This window comes from Puma concolor, chromosome F2, assembly GCF_028749965.1.
Source record: "Puma concolor isolate L17-30 chromosome F2, mPumCon1.1.hap2, whole genome shotgun sequence".
Taxonomy (NCBI): domain Eukaryota; kingdom Metazoa; phylum Chordata; class Mammalia; order Carnivora; family Felidae; genus Puma; species Puma concolor.
In genome coordinates this window covers 13,197,691-13,217,713 of record NC_141684.1, presented here as the reverse complement: position 1 = coordinate 13,217,713, position 20,023 = coordinate 13,197,691, and the positions used below count along the sequence as shown (strand labels likewise).

The window sequence follows — 20,023 nt, the reverse complement described above, 5'->3', positions numbered from 1 at the left end:
CAACGCGTGGTGCGTTTGTGTGTGTGCGCATGCACATCAGCAACACTTTTGTGTGTGTGGCGTGACATTAAACGAACCTCCTTCCCTGCGGATGAGTGAGGACAGCTCGCTGCAGGAGCTAGGATCTGTCACAAACCAAAGGGAGAGCTAATTGCAGCAAACCTCCGGGTGACCGCACTACTTATGTTCCTTCCTGCAATACGATTCCTGGCAGTGATGATAGGAGTCTTCAAGCAGTGTGTCCAGTATGTTGGAAACGTTCTCTTCCTGCAGATCAGGATGGAGAAGGCAGTCCCAGGTTGAGTGCGAGTATCGTTTTTCCAGGACTGGGGGAAGGGTTTGGCAGAGGGTGAGTTAGGGTTTTGCAAATTATGTCTACGCTGGTGGAGCACGCAGGGCACACGTGGGCAGAAGTGATTTGCTCTCATGCAAAACAGGAGCCACGTGCGGTCCTCTGTTCCCCCCACCCCACCACTTCTTTGGTCACCTTTGCAACCCTCCTTCTGGCTCCAGGATGCCTGCCCCAGCCCCTGTTCTCGGCTTCTTTTTATGGCAGTGGTTTTCGAACTTCAGTTTGCAAATGACCACCTGGGAAACTTGCTAAAATGCAGATCTCTGGTCTTTCCCCACCAGGTTTTCTAACCCAGTGGCTCTGGGGTGGGGCCTGGGAAGTGGCATTTTCACCAAGCTTCTCAGATACGCCCGTTTGACCAGAAAGGCACTGTATATTAGTTTCAAGGGGCGCCTGGGTGGCTCAGTCGGTTGGGGCGTCTGACTGTGGCAGGGTGGCCCTTAACTCTGGTGCTGTGTGGCCTGTTCTCCCGGCACACACACAGACTCAGCAGGCCACCTAACCCAGGAGACCGAGTGTCCTATTGAGAGGTAGATGGTGTTTGGGCTGAGGGGCCTGTGGCCTGGCCGTGCTCCAGCATCCTTGGGGTAAGATGGCCATGTTACTATCATAACTGCATTTATCGGCCACGGATTTGGTGCTAGAACCACCGCAAGGACTATGCGTGCATTTTGTCCCTTAGTTGTCACGGCACTGCCGTGAGGTTGGGAGCACTGTTAGTATCATGATGGTTCAAGGATGAGGAAACTGAGGCACAGGAACGTGGAGCCAGAATACACACCCAGGCAGCTCGCCTCTAGAACACTAGCGCTTATGTGCCTTCGGGCCTCTGGAACAGCTACCTTCCTCTCCTGTCGCAAAGATGTCGTCGTGATGTTGGAGGACAGCATGTGCAGTGGAGTCAGGCCCACTCCTTCCTGTCTGGGGCCCTCAGCCCCCTTTGAGCCCTAAATTGCTCATTGGTAAAATGGGAATAAGGGTACCTACTACCCCACAGGGCTGATCAAAGGGCCAAAAGAAATGGTAATCTTTTAGGATATATGGCACTCAATAAATGTTCTTAAGTATTTTCCATTTTTTAAAAATGCTTATTCATTTTTAAGAGACAGAGACAGGCAGAGTGTGAGGGGCAGAGAGAAAAGGAGACAGAATCTGAGGCAGGCTCCAGGCTCTGAGCCGTCAGCACAGAGCCCGATGCGGGGCTTGAACCCATGAACTGCGAGATCGTGACCTCAGCCGAAGTCGGACGCTTAGCCGACCGAGCTCCCCAGGCGCCCCAACTTCTGCTGTTTTCAGCCACTGAACTGTGAGGTACATGTTAGTGCAGCGTAATATTGCTGCTCCTGATTGATACAACCTGCAAGGCAGAGATTGAATCCCACCCTGCATCGATGGGTGGGGTCTTCCTGGAGCCCCAAGTGGCCACACACTCTGAGGTCCCATCTGGGCTCTTGAGGAAAGTGTGCTCTGATGGATGAGTGATGTCTGCCGTGCTGGCAGGCGGGACCTGGATGCTCTGGCACCGCGTGCCTCTCTGCTAACCGGGCTCTTTCCCCAGGCCATCCTGAGGGCTGTCCCCCGACTCATCTCCTCATCAGCTTCTCCCAGCAGCTGTCCCGCTTCACGCCATCTTCACTTTCTCTTTCTCAGCGCGGGCTCTTCTCCTTGACTTCCAGCATCTCACTATTCAGGCCTCGACGCAGCCTCCCCGGATTTCCAGATGTTTTCTTTCTGTTCTAACCTCAAGGAGCTCCTCGTTGGCGCCTGAGCGTGCTGCCCACCTTCCTGGCTCCCAGCCTGGATCACAGGCCTCCTCTCCTGCCCACACCCTCCCCCCACCAGTCTCTGGTCATCAGGCTCTCAGAGGACTTCCTTCGCAGCCCACAGCGACCTGCCCCCCGATGGCAGACCACTCAGTGCTCGCACGCGGTCAATCTTTGACTGTCTTGTTTTGTTATCTCTGACTTCATTCCTCACGGTATCTAACATTCCTCATGTTAGAGTCTCAACTCCCTAAGTCAATCCTCCCGTCAAGGAATGGCCTTGGTGTTGCAATTCCTCACCTCAGTGACTAGGTGATAACAGGCATTTGAGAAATAAGTTATCAAAGAATCGGTTGGATCGGTGGTGCGGGGCTAGGGAGTGGAAGGGGAAAACCCAAGCGAAGTCACTTAGGCCCTCTGTCTCGCTTTTACGGGCCTGCAGCCTGCCTCTCCCCCTCCCAGGCTGGACTTTCCGTTCACGGCTAGCACAGTCTGGGTGTATGTCCACATTATACTTTGAGTCCAAACGTAGCTACTGAAGCAGTCTGTTGCTCAGGCCATTGCTGGGCTCAACTCTGGAATGAGAGAATCCAGGAGGTCTGGGCAGGATGAGCCCACCCACTTTAGGAGGTGTGCTTCCCGGGTGAAATCAGGTTTCGGCTCATCTGGAAGAACCGCACCAGGCATTAGCCAGAGCAGAGGGGTGCTCTGTGGAGGCCCCAGCCTGCATAAAGCCCGGGGTGCTGGAGACTTTTCCAGGGGTGACCAATAGCACCGCAGACTAGGAGTTTTTAATGGCACGTTTTCGTGCAAACATTCCCATTTGTTATTCCTCTGTTTTCCCTTCTCTTTCCTGGAGGCCTTAGGCTGACCTCCCGCCCGCAACTCTCCCACTGTCCCTTTGCCCACTCCTCAGGCTGGCCTGTGTGAAGGAGACCGCGTTATATGCAGAAAACCTCTTTCTAAAGTTGTGAGCGCTCGTGGACAGAGATGGAAGGTTAGAGCATCAGTAGCCCCGGGGAAAAGTCCACCTTCCCCGAGACTCAGAGTGTGACTGTGGCTTCCCGCTCCCTGCAGGTTACCAGACATGAGAGTAACGGGTTTGGGCGTTTGTTCTGAGAATTTGTGGGCGGCCCGGCACATGCGTCCATTGCATGTGGCCGCATAGATTGGTCTTTTGGAAAAACGATTTGTCAGGAGCTACCAAAGCATCGCTTTGACCCGCGTCCCTATTTGGGGAATGTGTTTCAAAGACATGCTCCAGGAGGGAGGGTGCTGGTTTGCAGGAAGGCGTGTTTCAAAGCCAGGGCACTTGTAGGAGCAAAATTGGGAGCAAGATGGCACCCATTGCCACCCAGTACGTGGTACTTCAGCGCCTGAATCTTTCCTAGGCATCTGAGGGATGGAGAAGAGGTGTTAGAGAGCAGTGGCAATCCGTGGTGTGACAGTCACATACAGCGCTGCGTCCTTCCTGGATCACGGAAAGTTATAGAAAGAAAGTAGCACTTTGTCGGAAAAAATGAAGATTTGCCTATTTGGTGGCAGAGCAGGGGAGTTATGACAGTTTCTTCTTCTCGTCTCTTCTCTTTCTGGTAACCTGCCTTAGCCAGTTAAAAATTGATCTGTGGCACAAAAGAAAAGAAAAAAAAAATCTACAAGTGGATTTGTAGGGCCCCAGGTGCCCAAGATGGGGGCACGTAAAGGCAGCCTGAAGTGCCCTCTCTCTCAGGATGGTGCCCAGAACATCATGGGCACCTTGCGGCAAGGGGCGGGGGCTGCTTTTAGGTCTCATGCCCCCGGGTGCTGCACCCAGTGAGGGTGGGGTGTGCTGCCGAGCCCCCGGCACAGCGCCTGGTACGAGCCCGAGCTCCCGGAAGGACGTGCTCCCTGCCTCCCAAATGTGCCAAACAGTGTCGTTGTGCTTTTTGTCCTGCCCGTGTCACATCTCATTTAAACCCCATCATAACGGTACCAGATGGGTAATGTAGTAATCCCCATTTTACAGACAAGAAAGCTGAGTCCTTAGTTGCCATCCTGTTGCTACATTCCAGATTCAGGCTCTGCACCCACTTCTCCGTAGGGCAGTTCTTCACATCTGCTTTCGCAGTGGGGAAACTGAGGCTGTAAGTTACCTGCCGAGGGGCCCACAGCCAGTAGGAATCAGTCATGGGAATGACTCCAAATCCAGTGGCATATTTTTCTTTTGAATTGTTATGGAAGCTTCCTCCATTCAAGGCACATTACCTCTGGCCTCTGAAGGACCCCTCTCCTTGTTGCGTTCTTTCCTGCTGTGTTCCCTTCACTCCTCATAGGCACCCACTCCGGTATTTGCCGTGTGCCGCACATGTGGACTTACTGTAGGGCTGTGATTGGGTGTCTTTTAACTTAGACACATGGGGTTCTCTTACGGATCTCCTTCTTGTCTTTTTTTCACTCAGTACTCTCTTTTTGAGATCCAGTCTTGGTGCACGGTTTACACTTAGCTCATAAGAGGGCTGCGTCTGCCCTTCCGTCGCTGCAGATCCTGCCCTGTTCACTTCTCTTGTCCCTGCAGATGGACACTAGGGCAGCCCAGCCAAGTCTGCAATGACACCTCGCACCTGTGCCCATGGGGAGTGTGGGAGAGTTTCTTTGGTACAGACCCAGGGCTGGGATGGATGAGTCATCGGGCATACTCATATTTAATTTCACAAGTACTGCCAGATTGTTTTCCAGAATGACTGTACCAGTTTACACATCCACCAGTGCAATGCTCAGGGGGTTCTGTCTCCCCACGGCCTCCCCAGCACCTGGTGTTGTCAGATGCATCCATAAGCATGCGTCCGACCGCCCCAGCATGTCAGGACATTGGATTAGCATCTCTTGAGATGCTCTTTTCTGCCGCAGACTTCACCTCAGCACACCAGAATTTCCAGCAGGAAGAATGCCCAATCGGAAAAGGAAGTCCTTTCCGCAACTCTCTTATCTTCTATCAGGGAGCAGAATTTCCCCGGAAGTCCCCGGGAGACTTCCCCTGGTTGGCCAGATGGGGCCAGGGGTCCTCCCTACAGCAGTCCCTGACAGAGACAGTAGGGTTGCCGTGGCCACCGCGTGCCTCTTCCAAGTACCTGAACAGAACCGGGAAGAGCTGAATAAGGAGGAAGAGAGTGGTGGCTGGCTGCTTATTCAGCCACCGGTTGGCTCTTCGTCCACACCAGATCTTTAATTTTGCCCATTTTTTGACTCGTGCTGCCTCTTCTAGGCAAGGAGTTCTTCCCCCTGACTCTGTGCAATTAGCCAACTACAGAGAATTTCTAAAGCAGTGAGTCAACCAGCATGAGGCCATCGCCCTGGGGATTCGGTCTGTCCAACTCATTCCAGAGTCTGCCATCCTTCTTGCCAGGCGGACGTCAGACCTGTGCCCATCCTAGCGGCCCCGAGTTGGGTTCCTGTTGTGGGCGCCCCGTGTGAGAGGCCAATATGGGGATTCCAGGGCAGAGCACCAAAATCACCTGCCCAGAGTGCCAGCCGAAGGCAGGTGCGAAAGAACACCTGTCAGGGACTAGTGCCACCATAGGCAGCAGCTTCTCATTACACACGTTCATACTATAGTAACCCTGGCGTGTCTGCCTAACCAAAGAAATTAATTTCTAAATGGTACCTAATAGTTATAATTTATTGAGTGCTTGCTCTGTGTCGGATGGCCCGGTAAGCATTTTATTCCTTTGATCTCACATAGCCCGCCTGCCGGCCCTGTGGGAGCATTTCTGTTATGGTTAAAGCCCAGGCTCCAGCCTGGAGACCACCTGGAGAATCCCAGTGCTGCCGTCGCTTAGCTGTGTGGCCTTGAGCAAGTTACTTCACCTTTCTGTGCCTCAGCTTTCTCATGTGTACACAGGGCATAATAACAGTATGCTAAGGAGTTAAGAAATACAAAGCGCTTACTTAGAATAACACTGGCTTAAGAGTACACACACAGTTCCCATTTGATAAATATTATTAGCTGTGGCTGTTGCCGTTTCTAAAAATGAAGAGACCAGAGGCTCAGAGAGATCAGCTTCCCAAATGTCAGATGGCTATGAGTAGCAAAGATACAATTTGACCTAAGAGATTCTGACTCCAACGCTGGCCTTCTATCCATCCAACTGTACATCATCAGTCGTAGCTCCATAGCTTGAGGGAGCACTGCCATTACTCTCCTTATCAGTAGAATAAATTTTCAGCTGAGGACCCAGTGATATTTTTTGTAAAGAAACAGACTCAAAAAAAAAAAAAAAAAGAAGAAGAAGGAGGGAGGGAGGGAGGAAGGAAGGAAGGAAGGAAAAGAAAAGAAACCAACCATAAAGATAGAGTGTAAGGCCTCCAGCAGGTGGTAGATGTGGGGGTCATTGCCGGAAGGTGGCTGGGGAGACTGGGACATTTAGCTCCTGGTTCTACCATGAAACCTTACCGGGGCTCGGTCTGCCCCCGTTAAATCAGGTTTCTATTATATTTCCTCCCCGCAAGGATTTAGGAAGTGCTTTATAAACTGAGCATAGTCAGTGCTGCGCATTCCAGAATGCAAGCCTGTTTCGTCTCTTCCCTCGGTTCCCACATAGGCACACTCACCCAAAGTATAAGCATTGTGTTCCCCAATTCCATTTAGTCATGGGAAGTCTCTGGAAACCCAGGCTTTAGAATCTTCTGGAAGAGATTCTTCCTTGCCTAACTAAGCCAAATGGACTGGAGTCAGGAGCCACTGGGATTTTGAGAGGCTGGGTTAGCTCTAGTGTCTGTTGGTTTGGGAGCAAATAAACAAGGTCGCTCTCTGCCGCCCCGGGACACATCCTTGCCGGATTTCTCCATGTGAGCATTTTCAGACATAGGTGTGGTGGGTGTGAGGTCTGAACAAAGGATCATAAGCTCAGCAGTGTGGTTTTAGGTAAAAAACATGGTTTCATGGCCAGAATATCCTCTAGGAGGACTTTTAAACGTCACTCTGCGTAACAAGAGACTCAACTATCTTTTAACTTTATTTTTACTTTTTTAATTTCAATGTCCCTCCCTCTTTTTCCCTCCTTCCTTTTCTTCTTCCTCCTCTTCCTCCCTCAATCTCCAGCTCCCCAGCCTACAGGTTTCCCTTCCGGGAGGGAGTCAATATCAAAAGTGTCTCGTCTGCGATGCTAGAGATAGTCTGTGCATAGACAGCAAAACCCCTGTGTGTGTCTAACATTTCTTTTCCTACTGTATGAGGTGGTTGTGTTTTATAGCACAAAAGCACCTTGATTTAGGCCAGAATTAATCAGGGAAGAGAAGATGGTCTGTCGTCCAGCCCATTTCTTCTGAGTTTCTCGGCCGCCGTTCTCATTTGCCACTTACTGTCAGTTGCTGACGTTGTCCTCTCTGCACTCAGAGCCTTTTCTGGACACATTTGATGATAGGGGGACATCTGTGATGATATGGCTGTGGACCCCAGGGTGGTCTGGCCCTGTTGGTGGAGAATCCTTCAGTTTCAGGGGGCTCCCAGCTCTGCCTTGATTCCCCTGTCTGCAAGCAGGAAGCAGGAAGACTGGACAGCAATCTGGGATGGTCTTCAGAAATGTGCCCACCAGAGGTGGCCCTCTGGGGATTCTGCTTCTCCCCCAAGGGCAGCTGTTACATCATGTTCTGTTGACTCGGGCACCTGGTGCAGAATGGCCAAAGCCATTGTCTCTCAAATTGGAGCCCCAAGCAAATCTCCAGGAACCCTTGTTAAATGCAGATTCTCTTTCAAGTTAATCTGTGTGGGGCGGAGCTCCACTGCACTAATGGTGAGCTCCCAAGTGCTGCCGGTAAGGCTGACCCACACACATACACCATAGTTTTATTTATCTTTGAGAGAGAAAGCACGAGCGGGAAGGGGCAGAGAGAAGGGGACAGAGGATCCGAAATGGGCTTTGTGCTGACAGCAGTGAGCCCGATGCAGGGCTCGAATTCGCAAACTGTGAGATCATGACCTGAGTGGAAGTCAAACGCTCAACTGACTGAGCCACCCAGGTGTCCGTGTGTGTATGTATATATATTATATGTATAATATATAATATATAATATATAATATAATATAATATAATATAATATAATATAATATAATATATGTAATATAATGTATATTATATATATGATTTTTTTTTTTTTAGGTGAGAGAACTGCTACTCGGGGATGTTAAGTAACCCAGCAGAGGTCACACAGCTAAGTGACACAGAGGAGCGTCCCAAGTGGTGAAGACCATTTTCCATCACTGCTGTCCTCCACGAGCCTGTGTCTGGAATGGGACCTGTCTTTGCGCTCATGAACAGGTTGGATGGTAAGGGTCCTCTTCTCTTCTCTCTCTGTCTTTATCTCTGGCATTTTTAACCCTAGCTTCTTCTCTTAGGAAGACCAGAAAACACTTGACAGAGGGGAGAGGCCCAGCAGTAACACTGACCCAGAGAGAATTGAATCCCTGTGCCCAGTGACTAGAGGACACATTGAACTGGACAGAGGAGCCTAGCACATTGCCACGTTTCCCCCATGTAGGAGAACACCCACCCCCTCCCACCCCTCACCTGTAACACGTGATACGTGAACAGGATTTGGTCACTGCTGAGCTGTCTTCATTTAACGTGGCTTTGACCGAATAGTTGGTCCTGAAATTTTATTTTCCATTAAACTTCTTGTTGAACCGCCTTGGTTTTGAAAGGATTCCAGTAGAATGGATAATTATGTAGTAGTTGCTACAAGGAGATACATGCTCTCAGTTTCCGCTCTTAAGTGATTCAAATCAAATGCTCTTCCTTTTCCTCCCCAGAGTTGGGTGTGACCATCTTCCTCATACGATAGGCTTTTCGTGAGTTATTTTTGGAAATCCAAATCAAAACAGCAATTTTGGCGGAGGCCATTTCTAGCCTAGCAGAGTAAGCCATATGTACCGATAAAAACAGCCAAAGAGTCGGTGCCTTTAAAAAGCACCGAAACCATCTCCCTCTGTGGGGGTGAAATTTTGGGAACCACAGACTATCTTTTGTGCTGTCACATATTCCATTGTGAACTTTAACTAAAGTCAAAAACGATTGAAATTCCTTTGAAATTGCCAAAGTTTTGCCCATTTGGAAACCATTGTCATCATCACTGTGTTCAAGATGGCAGGCCTTGACAGAATTTTGCCGAGGACTCTGTTTCAGCCTCTGAATCTCCCCTGGAACACAGAAATCCCTGTACTGTTTCCTTCCATCCCCACAGCACATGTCACCTGCCTCATGACATGAACCAAGCAGACAATCTTTCCTCTCACCCGGGAGTGGCAGGTGCTCAAGTAGCAGGTTGGGTATGTAGGTACATGAATAAAGCCCTATTTTTCTCTTTTTGTAAAAAATCAGTCATTTATTACACAAAGAGTAAATGAATGTTATCACCTTGAAAAAAAAAAAAAGCTTTTCAAATAAAACTAAAGTTCTTTTTAATTACTGGGTCCCTATCCTTGTTTCTTTATCAACTCCACTTGGGTTGTTTCTTGGGGACACATGCTTGTAGACATTTCTAATGTATTTATGTGCATGTGCACACACATAACTGTTTTTGTAGCCCTTGATAAACCAGTCACTTGCCTTTTCCCACTCATCAATATACCCAAGAGTGCTATCCATGGCAGCTGCCTTATTCTTTGTAACTGCCACCCAGTTTTATTACATCGTATGGATATACCTTTTATTTGCATCAAATAAATAAATGTGTTTTTTTCCTTTTTTAAATGTTTTATTTATTTTTGACAGAGAGAGACAGAGAGTGAGAGACAGAGTGTGAGTGGGGGAGGGGCAGAGAGAGAGGGAGACACAGAATCCGAAGCAGGCTCCAGGCTCTGAGCTGTCAGCACAGAGCCCGATGCGGGGCTCAAACTCACAAACCTCAAGATCATGACCTGAACCAAAGTCAAACGCGTAACTGACTGAGCCACCCAGGCGCCCCAAATAAATAAATTCGTCATCTGCTTTCATGAGCGCTACAGTTTGGGATCCCTTATGTACATGTTGAAAAACTAACCGTGCCCACTGCTATATCTTTTGGTAGCTACAACACATTTCATGAAAATCAGCCAGCTGCCTTGCAGATTATGCCAGACCAGTAGACGGAATCATGTGAAATGCTAAGGATTGCCAGAGGGATCTGAATTCCCTTGTCTGCAGAAGCTAGGGAAGTGCACGGGCCGTGGGGAGTTGGACAGGTCTCTGTAGCGAGTGATGTGAGATAGTGTTGGCTGTGATGGTGGCCCACTGAATTTCCTTGGGCAGGTCATTGCCTCTCCTTGGACCTGTTTTTTTCTCATCTGCACAATGGGCTCAGTGAGCCTTTCTCAGCTATTAGACTGTGATTTATAGGGCTTACACACACACTGCCCCAGGATTCCTATGTAGAACATATTAGCTTACTCTTCACTGTGTGTCAAGATGGGGAAGAGGCAATTTTAAAATACACTGGAGGGGCTCCTGGGTGGCTCAGTCAGTTAAGCATCCGGCTTCGGCTCAGGTCATGATCTCACAGTTTGTGAGTTTGAGCCCTGTGTCGGGCTCAGAGCCTGGAGCCTGCTTTGGACTCTGTGTCTACCTCTCTCTCTGCCCCTCTCCTGCTCATGCTCTGTCTCTCTCTGTCTCTCATAAATAAATAAACATTAAAAAAATTTTTTTAATACTTTAAAATAACATTTGAAGTTTCAAGTGATTAAATATACTTTGTTATATTTTAATTGAAATAGATTTACAAAATTTTAAATAGAGATTTAGCCCAGAGCTTTTAGCTGAGTAGAAGTCACAAAGTCCATAATGTCCTGCCTTTGGATCTTACTCTTCTTTCCTGTTACTTTATGATCCAATTAAAATGGATACTCTTGTCCCCTTTGCTTTGTGTGATCTTTTGGTTCTAAGCAAGGCAGCGTGGGGTTGGGGAAGGAGACTGTGGGCCCCTGAGCTGTCCCTCCAGGCTTGTCTAGTTCTTAGACAAGTCACTAACCTTCTCTGGGTTTCCATCTGTTAATACTATGACTTCAAATTAGCCGAATAGCCACCAAAAAAGAAAGTTAAAAACCACACTCGCTCGTGTTTCTCTGGCGTTTCTGAGCTGCGTCACCTGCACCTAGTTCATCTTGTGAACTGACCAAAAAGACCACCAAAACCCCTCAGATCACCTTTTCACATGAGACTTGTGCAGCCGCCCTCGCTCCCGGTAAAGACCCTCAGTGGGTTCCAAGGGAGGCCCAGAGAAGGTTCTGTGCAGTCATGATTCAGAGGTAGAGTTTCCCGCCTGGGCCCTGAAGCTTGCGTTGACGTGTACGCCTGCTTCGAGACGCAGGACACGAGGGTCTGACTCACACACAGGTGGGTTTCCCTGGTGGTCCCAGCCAGGCTTTCCCACACGGGGTGATGGTTCTGGTCCCTTGTTTTGGCATTACACACGGGCCTGGAGGCAGTGTGATAGTGCAGGGGAAAGGTCGTGGTAAGAGGGTGTAAAACCGTGTGGGTGCCATGGCCCCTCAAGGTCTCTGTGGGGGTCAGCTTTCCTGCTGTTTTCCACCCTCTGTGAGCTGCTGTTTCTGATTGTCCCTTGTGTGTAGGCTGGTGCCAGTCTGGGGGACTCTTCCCCCGAGAGCTTCTGGGGCAGGGAACTTGAGCAGCCTCCCCTTCCTACCCTGCTCTGCCTTTTTAAAAAATTTTTTTAATGTTTATTTATTTTTGAGTGAGAGCGAGAGAGAGAACATGAGCGGGGTAGGGGCCGAGAGAGAGGGAGATGCAGCATCCAAAGCAGGCTTCAGACTCTGAGCTGTCAGCACACAGCCCGAGGCAGGGTTTGAACCCACGAGCCCGCAAGATCATGACTGGAGCCGAAGTCGGACGCTTAACCGACGGGGCCACCCAGCCGCCAAGCCCTGCCCCATCTAAGAGATGGAATGAAACCCCGTAGGAGGTGCTCAAGCCCTCCCTTCCCTTTTCCCTGGAAAACCATTTTATAGGCTCTGAATCTGTAGCAGTTGCCAAAAGCCTACCATAAATGTAGTTCACATTAACCAAAATGAAACAAAAAGGCAGCGCGGTGAATGGAGAGACAGCCATCAACGTGATACTTATCTGAAACCAGAGGGTAAAGGAACTGAGGGCCCCATCCATTTACCAGCCCTCACTCCCTGCAAAGTTGTCCACCCGTCCCACCCCCACCTCCATTTCAATACAATACTTGCAAATCCGCTTTGCATTGTTACAGATACCTGCAGAGCAAGTCACATTGTCTCTTGTCTGTTTGATCCACTGCCAAGTGATCAATATAGTTTTAATTCACAGCCTGGAAATTTTAAGAATGACTCAACCTGACCTATGATTCACAGATACTTGATCTGAAATGCTTGATGTTGTGGGGCTGGGGTGGGAGGTACAATCAGAAGTAAGTTTCCTGACCCTAAAAAGTCAGCTTAAGTGGGGGGTGCCTGGGTGGCTCAGACGGTTGAACATCCGACTCTTGATCTTGGCTCAGGTCATGATCTCACGGTTCATGGGTTCGAGCCCCATGTCAGGCGATGCGCTGGCAGAGTGGAGCCTGTTTGGGATTCTTTCTCTCCTCCCTCCCTCTCTCTCTCTCTCTCTGCCCCTCCCCTGCTCTCTCTCACTCACTCTCTCTCTCTCTCTCTCTCTCTCCCTCAAAATAAATAAATAAACATTAAAAATAAAAGTCAGCGTAAGTGAAGAAGCATGGGGAGGTAGTTATCTTGCAGGTTGTAGGGCTGGTTCCTGCCCTCCGGAGAGGCAGTGTGTTGAGACAGCTTAGGGGAACCACATGCTGAGTCCTAGTTTATGCTGGTTTTTATACAGTTAGTGGGCTTTTCCACCATTTAAAGGTATTTAGTGTGGAAATATGGGATTCTGGGGAGACTGGACCAGAAGTTCTTAAGTAAAGGTCCGAGGTTTGATTTTATTTAGAAGTGCCTCCTCCCGACCCCGTGCCTGGCTTCTAGTAAACAGTAAATAAAGGCTTGCTGTGTGGGTGAGTGAGTGAGTAAGATTCTTAACCTTCTCTCTTGGTCTCTGAATTTCTGCTTCCCATATATCTTTGTATGCTCCGCATCTGAATTTCTGTTTCCCACATATCTTTATGTGCTCGGCATCCCAGGGTGACTATACTGTCTCTAAATAGTATCTTTTTGACTAAGCCCCAGCTTCAGATGGCAAGTGCTTTGGATGAATGTCTGCAACCCCAGCTGTGTAGCAATGTGACTTTCAGTGAGTTACCCAAATGACTTACAATTTATCCAAGTACTAAGAACACCGACCAGCTCTTGTCATTTCTCCCCTTGCTAAACGATTCATAGACCTTTAAATATATTTAAATAAATGTACATATGTAAAATATTAGAAGAAATTGGAAAAAGAAGGAAAAAAGCTATCCATAATCTCATGGCCCCAGATAGTGTGAGAACAATTGCATTATCAAGGTGCTGGAAACCATTTGTGTTGTTTTATACAAAGTTTTTCCCATGGTTATCTTAGGAAGCTCTTACTTTTTTCCCCATGGGCATTTTTCTGCAAGCATTGTCTGTGTTACTTCCGAACACTTTCAACTGCCGTTTTTTAATTTGCTTTTATCCATGTGGGTGCCGGGGAGCAACTTCAGGCTGCTTACTCTTTTCTCTTCTGTAAATGAAGTTTTCCTTCTAGTATGTCCTGTATCTCAAGAGAATCTCAGAAGTGGAATCCTTGGATCAAAAGATATGAAAGTTGTTAAACTTTATCTATCTGCCTAGCAATATAGATACAGATATTTAAATTAATAGACTTACTGGAGCGCCTGGGTGGCTCAGTTCGTTGAGCATCGGACTTCAGCTCAGGTCCTGAATTCACTGTTCTTGCGTTCGGGCCCCGCATCGGGCTCTGTGCTGACAGCTCGGGGCCTGGAACCTGCTTCGGATTCTGTGTCTCCCTCTCTCTCTCTGCCTCTCCACCACTCACGCTCTGTCTCTCTCTGCTTCTCAAAAATAAAGAAACTAATAAAAAATTCATTCATTCATTCATTCATTCATTAATAAACTTACTAAGTTTTATTTATTTGAGTAATCCCTATACTAAGTAATCCCTTAGGCTCGAACTCACCACCCTAAGACCAAGAGTTGTGTGCTCTTCTGACTGAGACAGCCAGGTGCCCCAATAGACTTTATTATTTTTTTTTAATATTTTTTAAACGTTTATTATTATTTTTTTATTTTTGTGAGAGAGAGAGAGAATGAGCACAAGCAGGGGAGGGACAGAGAGAGAAAGACACAGAATCCGAAGCAGGCTCCAGGCTCTAAGCTGTTCGCGCAGAGCCCGACCCAGGGCTTGAACCCATGAACTATGATGTCGTGAACTGAGCTGAAGTCAGATGCTCAACCGACTAAACCACCCAGGCGCCCCAATAGACTATTTTTTTTATTTTTAAAAAAAAATTTTTTTTTTCAACGTTTATTTATTTTTTTGGGGACAGAGAGAGACAGAGCATGAACGGGGGAGGGGCAGAGAAAGAGGGAGACACAGAATCGGAAACAGGCTCCAGGCTCTGAGCCATCAGCCCAGAGCCTGACGCAGGGCTCGAACTCACGGACCGTGAGATCGTGACATGGCTGAAGTCGGACACTTAACCGACTGCGCCACCCAGGCACCCCCCCAATAGACTATTTTTGAGAGAAATTTTAGGTTTATAAAAAATCGAGTAGAAAGTAGAGCGTTCCTATATACCAACCCCCTGCCCCCACCATATTGTTAACATCTTGCGTTCATGTGGTACATTCGCTACAACTTATGACCCAATGTTAATACATTATGATGAATGAAAGGCCATACTTTATATTCAGGGTCCACTCTTTCTGTTGCATGGTTCTGTGGATTTTTGGCCAATGCAAAATGTCACGTACCCACCATGACATTGTCGTGCAGAAGAGTTGTGCCATCCTAAAAATCCTCTGTGTTCCACCTGTCCATCTGTCCCTCCTTCCTCCCAAACCCCTGGCAGCCTCACTGATCTTTAACTGCCTCCGTAGTTTGGCCTTTTCCAGAATATCATACGGTTTCACTCATACAGTATGTAGCCTTTTCTGTTAGGCGTTTTTCACTCAGTAAATATGCATTTAAGTCCCCTCCATGTCTTTATGTGGCTTGATGCTTCATTTCTTTTTAGTGCTGAATAATTTCCTTTGTCTGGATGTAGCACAGTTTTTCTATCTATTTACCTCCTAAAGGGCACCTTGGTTGCTTCCAAGTTTTAGCAATTAGAAGTGAAGCTGGTATACACATTTGTGTGCAGGTTTCTTTGTTCTTTCTTCTTTTTTAAATTTTATTTTAACGTTATTTATTTATTAAAGAGAGGCAGGGCAGAGAGAGAGAGAGGGAGACACAGAATCTGAAACAGGCTCCAGGCTCTGAGCTGTCAGCACAGAGCCCGACGCGGGGCTTGAACTCGGGAATGGGGAGATCATGACCTAGGCCGAAGTCAGACACCTAACCATCTGAGCCACCCAGGTGTCCTGTTGTGTGCAGGGTTTTGAGAGGGCATAAGTTTCAACTCATTTGGGTAGATCCCAGGAACATGATCACTGCATCCCATGGTAAGACTATTGTTGCCTTGTAAGAAATTGCCAAAGCTTGGGGCGCCTGGGTGGCGCAGTCGGTTAAGCGTCCGACTTCAGCCAGATCACGATCTCGCGGTCCGTGAGTTCGAGCCCCGCGTCAGGCTCTGGGCTGATGGCTCGGAGCCTGCAGCCTGTTTCCGATTCTGTGTCTCCCTCTCTCTCTGCCCCTCCCCCGTTCATGCTCTGTCTATCTCTGTCCCAAAAATAAATAAAAAACGTTGAAAAAAAAATTAAAAAAAAAAAGAAATTGCCAAAGCTTTATTTTTTCACATTTATTCAGCACTTTTAGTTATAATGCCACTAACACAGTTAATCCTCTAAATAGCCCCTGGGTTGGGAGTTATTAGCTTCTCCTTCTGGTTAGCATCCTCCAGTTGTATTGGTGAAAGGAACTTTGAAGACCTCTGGGCCTCTGCATGTCCTGAGAACAACTGTTGTGCTTTGTAGATGGTGGACCCGTATTTTGAGTGGCCAGGACCTGGATCCCTAAATTCAAGCAAGGCAAACATCAGGGCTTTGAAACCACACTCAGTGTTACAGTGAACACCTTCTCCTTACTTTCAAGTCCACCCACTAGTCAGTACCACCACGTCAGCCAGGGATGCCCCAAGTGGTATTTCATTCAAGGACAAGTGCGTTGTGTCTACAAAGTCTCATGGCATTAAGATAGCAACAGCAATAATAAGGGACAACACGGATAACAGCCAGGAATTATCAATGGCTTAGTGTTGTCAGGTTCTTTACATACATTAATTCATTTACCCTGATAGCCACCCTCTGGTTAGGTACCATTGCTAACCACAATGGCAGCTTCTTAGAGATAAGAAGTTCGAGGCTTAGGGAGGCTGGCTAAGTTTCCCAAGCTTCCACAACTATTAGTGATAAAGCCAAATGTGTGCCCATCCGTTCTTGACTCCACTCAACAACGTGCTACACCATAGTTAAGAGCTGGTGACTTAGTCCGCCGGATCGAGGTTAATATTCTGGGTCTACCATTTCACTAGTCACGTAGTCTTGACTTTGCGACTTTGAGCTGCCATGTGCCCATGTGGAAGGGGGAGAGGAAAACCCACTGTGGCAAATGGTATGCGTTTTCTCCTCAATAGCCATTGCCTCCCCACCGCATAGAACTGTGATATGTGGAGGTGGTATGGAAGAGGGCCCAGGCCTCAGGGAAGATGGTTTCCAATCCCAGCTGGATGAGATGAATCAAAATTGGTATAAACCAGATATAGAAATGGCGGCCAAGTCTAATTTCGTGAGAGGAAATGTGCTAGGGAGCGGGCAACTTTCCAACTAAAAAGACAAAGTGTCCCACAAAGGAGGCTCATTCTTATCTTTTTCTCCTGCCTGGATCTAGGGTAAGATACCTGGAGGTGTAGCAGCCATCTTGCAAGCATGAGGAGACAAGTCAACAGAATGAAATGCCAGAGCAGATAAGAAAAAGTCTGGATCTTTGATAGCACGGTTGAGCTGTTCCACCAGCCCAAGACAGGAGTCTACATCCAGACTTTCTGTTATTGAAACAATGGCCGCTTCTTTACGTCACTCCAAGTTGTCTTTCATTTGCAGCGGAAAACGTTTCGAATGGATACACAGACTTCCGCCAAAGCACAGCCAGTGTCGGGCTGTGTTGGGCTAGTATGGTGGTTAAGAGCCCAAATTCCAGAGCCAGAAGTCCCAGGTTCCAATCTCGGCTCCACCGTTACTAGGTATAGGGCCTGGGCAAGTCATTTAGCTCTTCTGTGACTTACTGGCCTCGTCTGCAAAATGCTCAGCAAAGGTGTGGTGAGTATTGAATGAAGGATGATGGTCGTTCTTAACCTCACGTAACTAAATATTTTATACAGTGATTAGAACACTGCCTGACCCATAGTGTCTATGTACCTGTTTATCCAAAAGAAAAAAGAAAGGAAGACAAGAAAAAAGAAGAGAAGAGGAAAAAAAAAAAGAAAAGAGAAAAGAAAAGAAAGGAAACCATTATTATAGGCCTGGGTTTGGATCTTGATCTAATCATCTGGCCACTTGTGTTGAAACAGACTCTTGACCCTTTCACCACTGAGTCTCATGGAGCATGAAACTCCCCCTAAAGTCTGTCTCAAAGCAGCCCCAGCGGTGGTTTCTTTTTGACAGAAAAGGCCCCTTAGAGAACTGACTTGTGCAGGAGGAGAGACTGTGGCCACAAAGTCGTGTCATGAAGCGAATGACCAAAATACCCAAACTTGCCCATGCAAATGGGTGTGATCTCCCCGACAGCCCTTTTAGAAGTCTCTAGACTTTCTCGAACTCCTTTTTGAAAGGGTCTTTCCAGCCAGTGGCTTATTCTTTTGAACCTCATATCTTTCTTGCAGGGGCAGGGCGGGCGAGGTGGGAAGGAAGGGGCGATGCCTGCTTTCCAGGCCCTTCCTTCTCTGCCACGAGGATGAGACAGACCCCTGCCCAGCATGTGAGGGAGCTGGCTTGCCCTGGGTCTCTCCCACTTTCCACCACACACATTGCCACCCTCTGTAGAGATCAGGGTTGAATTTGGGCAAGGGCTCAACGTTTGTTGGAAACATCTTTTGTGAGGTTAAAAAATCAACTGGTAGATGTGCCCATTAGCAAATCCGGTGATATCTTCCTTCAAAATGTGTGTCCGTTTCACCCCTTCTCATCCCCTCTACCGGTGACTTTACAGACCAGGCTGCCTCCCCCTTCTGCCTGGACCACTGCAGTAGCCTGCCTCCAAACGGGCCTGGCTTCTACCCTCCCCTCCCTCCTCTCTCAGCAGCCAGGGAGATCTTTTCAAAATGTAACCCAAATCCTGGGACTCACCTGCTCAAAACCCTTCAGTGGAGTCCCACCCCACCTAGAATAAAATCCAGAATTCCTCTTGTGCCCTATACGGCCCTCCCTGCGTGGACCCTAGGCCCTCGCTTTCTTCCTTTTCTCCTTGCTCACTCCACTCTCCGCACTGGTCTTTTTGCTATAGACCAAACATATCTAAGCGCAGGCTGGCTTCAGGGCCTTAGCACGGAATGGTCCCCTTTTCCGGAACATTCTTTCCCCTGGATTTCCTCACTGCATTCAGATCTCCATTCAGATGTCCACTCCCAGAGAGACCGTCTCTGACCATCCTCCCCCACTACAGTATCCCCCAGGCCCCACTTGCTGTCATTCTCCATAGGTCTCATGTCTTGCTGACATTATTACAGATTTGGTGACTTTTTGCATCTCCCAGCAGAATACAAGCCCTGTGAGGAAAGTATGTTGTTTTGTTCATTCAGATATTCCCAGACCCCAGAATATTCTGCAGCTGGTGCTCAGTAAATATTAAACTAGGTAAGGCCTTTTGGGGGTGGAAACAAGGTATATCTGACAAAGTCCTAAGCCTGATGTCTCTTGTAAACTCGCGAAGCTGGCTCTGCACCTGCTTCTCGGAAAGCTACAGACAGGTTCCGAACAGCGGGAACAACACTGGGTCGGTGTTTAACGTCCCCAAGGGAACCCCCCTGGACGCGCAGGTGACTGGATGACTCCACCCGCATTTGTCTTAACATCCTCTCCCTCGCATCTGGCTCCCGTTCCCTTCTTGTGCTTCTGGGCACCAGACAAGCAGTGTCACGTTTTGGTGTCTGTACCAGTCAGGCGATGGTTCTCATCTGTGATGGTTCGAAAACAAAGGGGCCCCGTTTCTTGACATTCTCCCCATTGAAAGGCGGGATCTACGTCCTTTCCTGGAGTCCTGTGATGGCTCCAGGCAGCGGAGCCGCAAAGGAGATCTCCTTACTCGCTCCGCGGGAAGCACCGAGGCCGGGGTGCTGAAGAGTCCAAGTGCTGGTGCTCTGGCGTGTGGTCTCAGCTGAGCTCTCAGCCCCCAGCGCTGGCCGACAGCCACACAAACTGCCATTTTGGATGTTTAGACCTTTTGCACTTTCAGATGACCGACCACAACCCGGCTGACATCTGACTACAAGGGCAGGGGAAACCCCAAGTCACGACTGCCCAGCCCAGCCCTTCCCAAATTCCTGACCAGAAACTCATGAGCGGCCTAAAGCGATTGTTGTTTTCTGATGCCCAGTTGTGCGATAATTGGAACTCAGCAGAACCCCGCCCGCACTCTCTCCCCTCCGTACTAAGCACTATGAGCGAATGTTTCTTTAACACCCTGGTCGTCCGATTTCTCACGTGTAAGTTAGGGGTGACCATCTACATTCACGTGGTTGTTGTAGAGCAGAAGCAGGTTTTGTTGCAAACCTAGTCTGGTTCCCAGCACATGCTGTATTTCCTCAAATCTGGGATGCTACTAGTTGCACGACT

General features: G+C 48.4%; 1 long non-coding RNA gene across 36 annotated transcripts in view; it reads left to right on the top strand.

Annotated features, from left to right (window-relative positions):
• The window catches only part of LOC147571837 (uncharacterized), a 372,786-nt gene that overhangs the window by 231,284 nt on the left and 121,479 nt on the right, over positions 1 to 20,023 (top strand). For 35 of the 36 annotated variants that reach the window (XR_015246968.1, XR_015246995.1, XR_015247000.1 and 32 more), the window contains 2 exons: positions 8,250 to 8,416; positions 17,085 to 17,512. This is a non-coding gene — a long non-coding RNA (uncharacterized LOC147571837). The remainder of the gene's footprint in view (positions 1 to 8,249; positions 8,417 to 17,084; positions 17,513 to 20,023) is intronic. The other variant, XR_015246998.1, reaches the window with a different exon arrangement.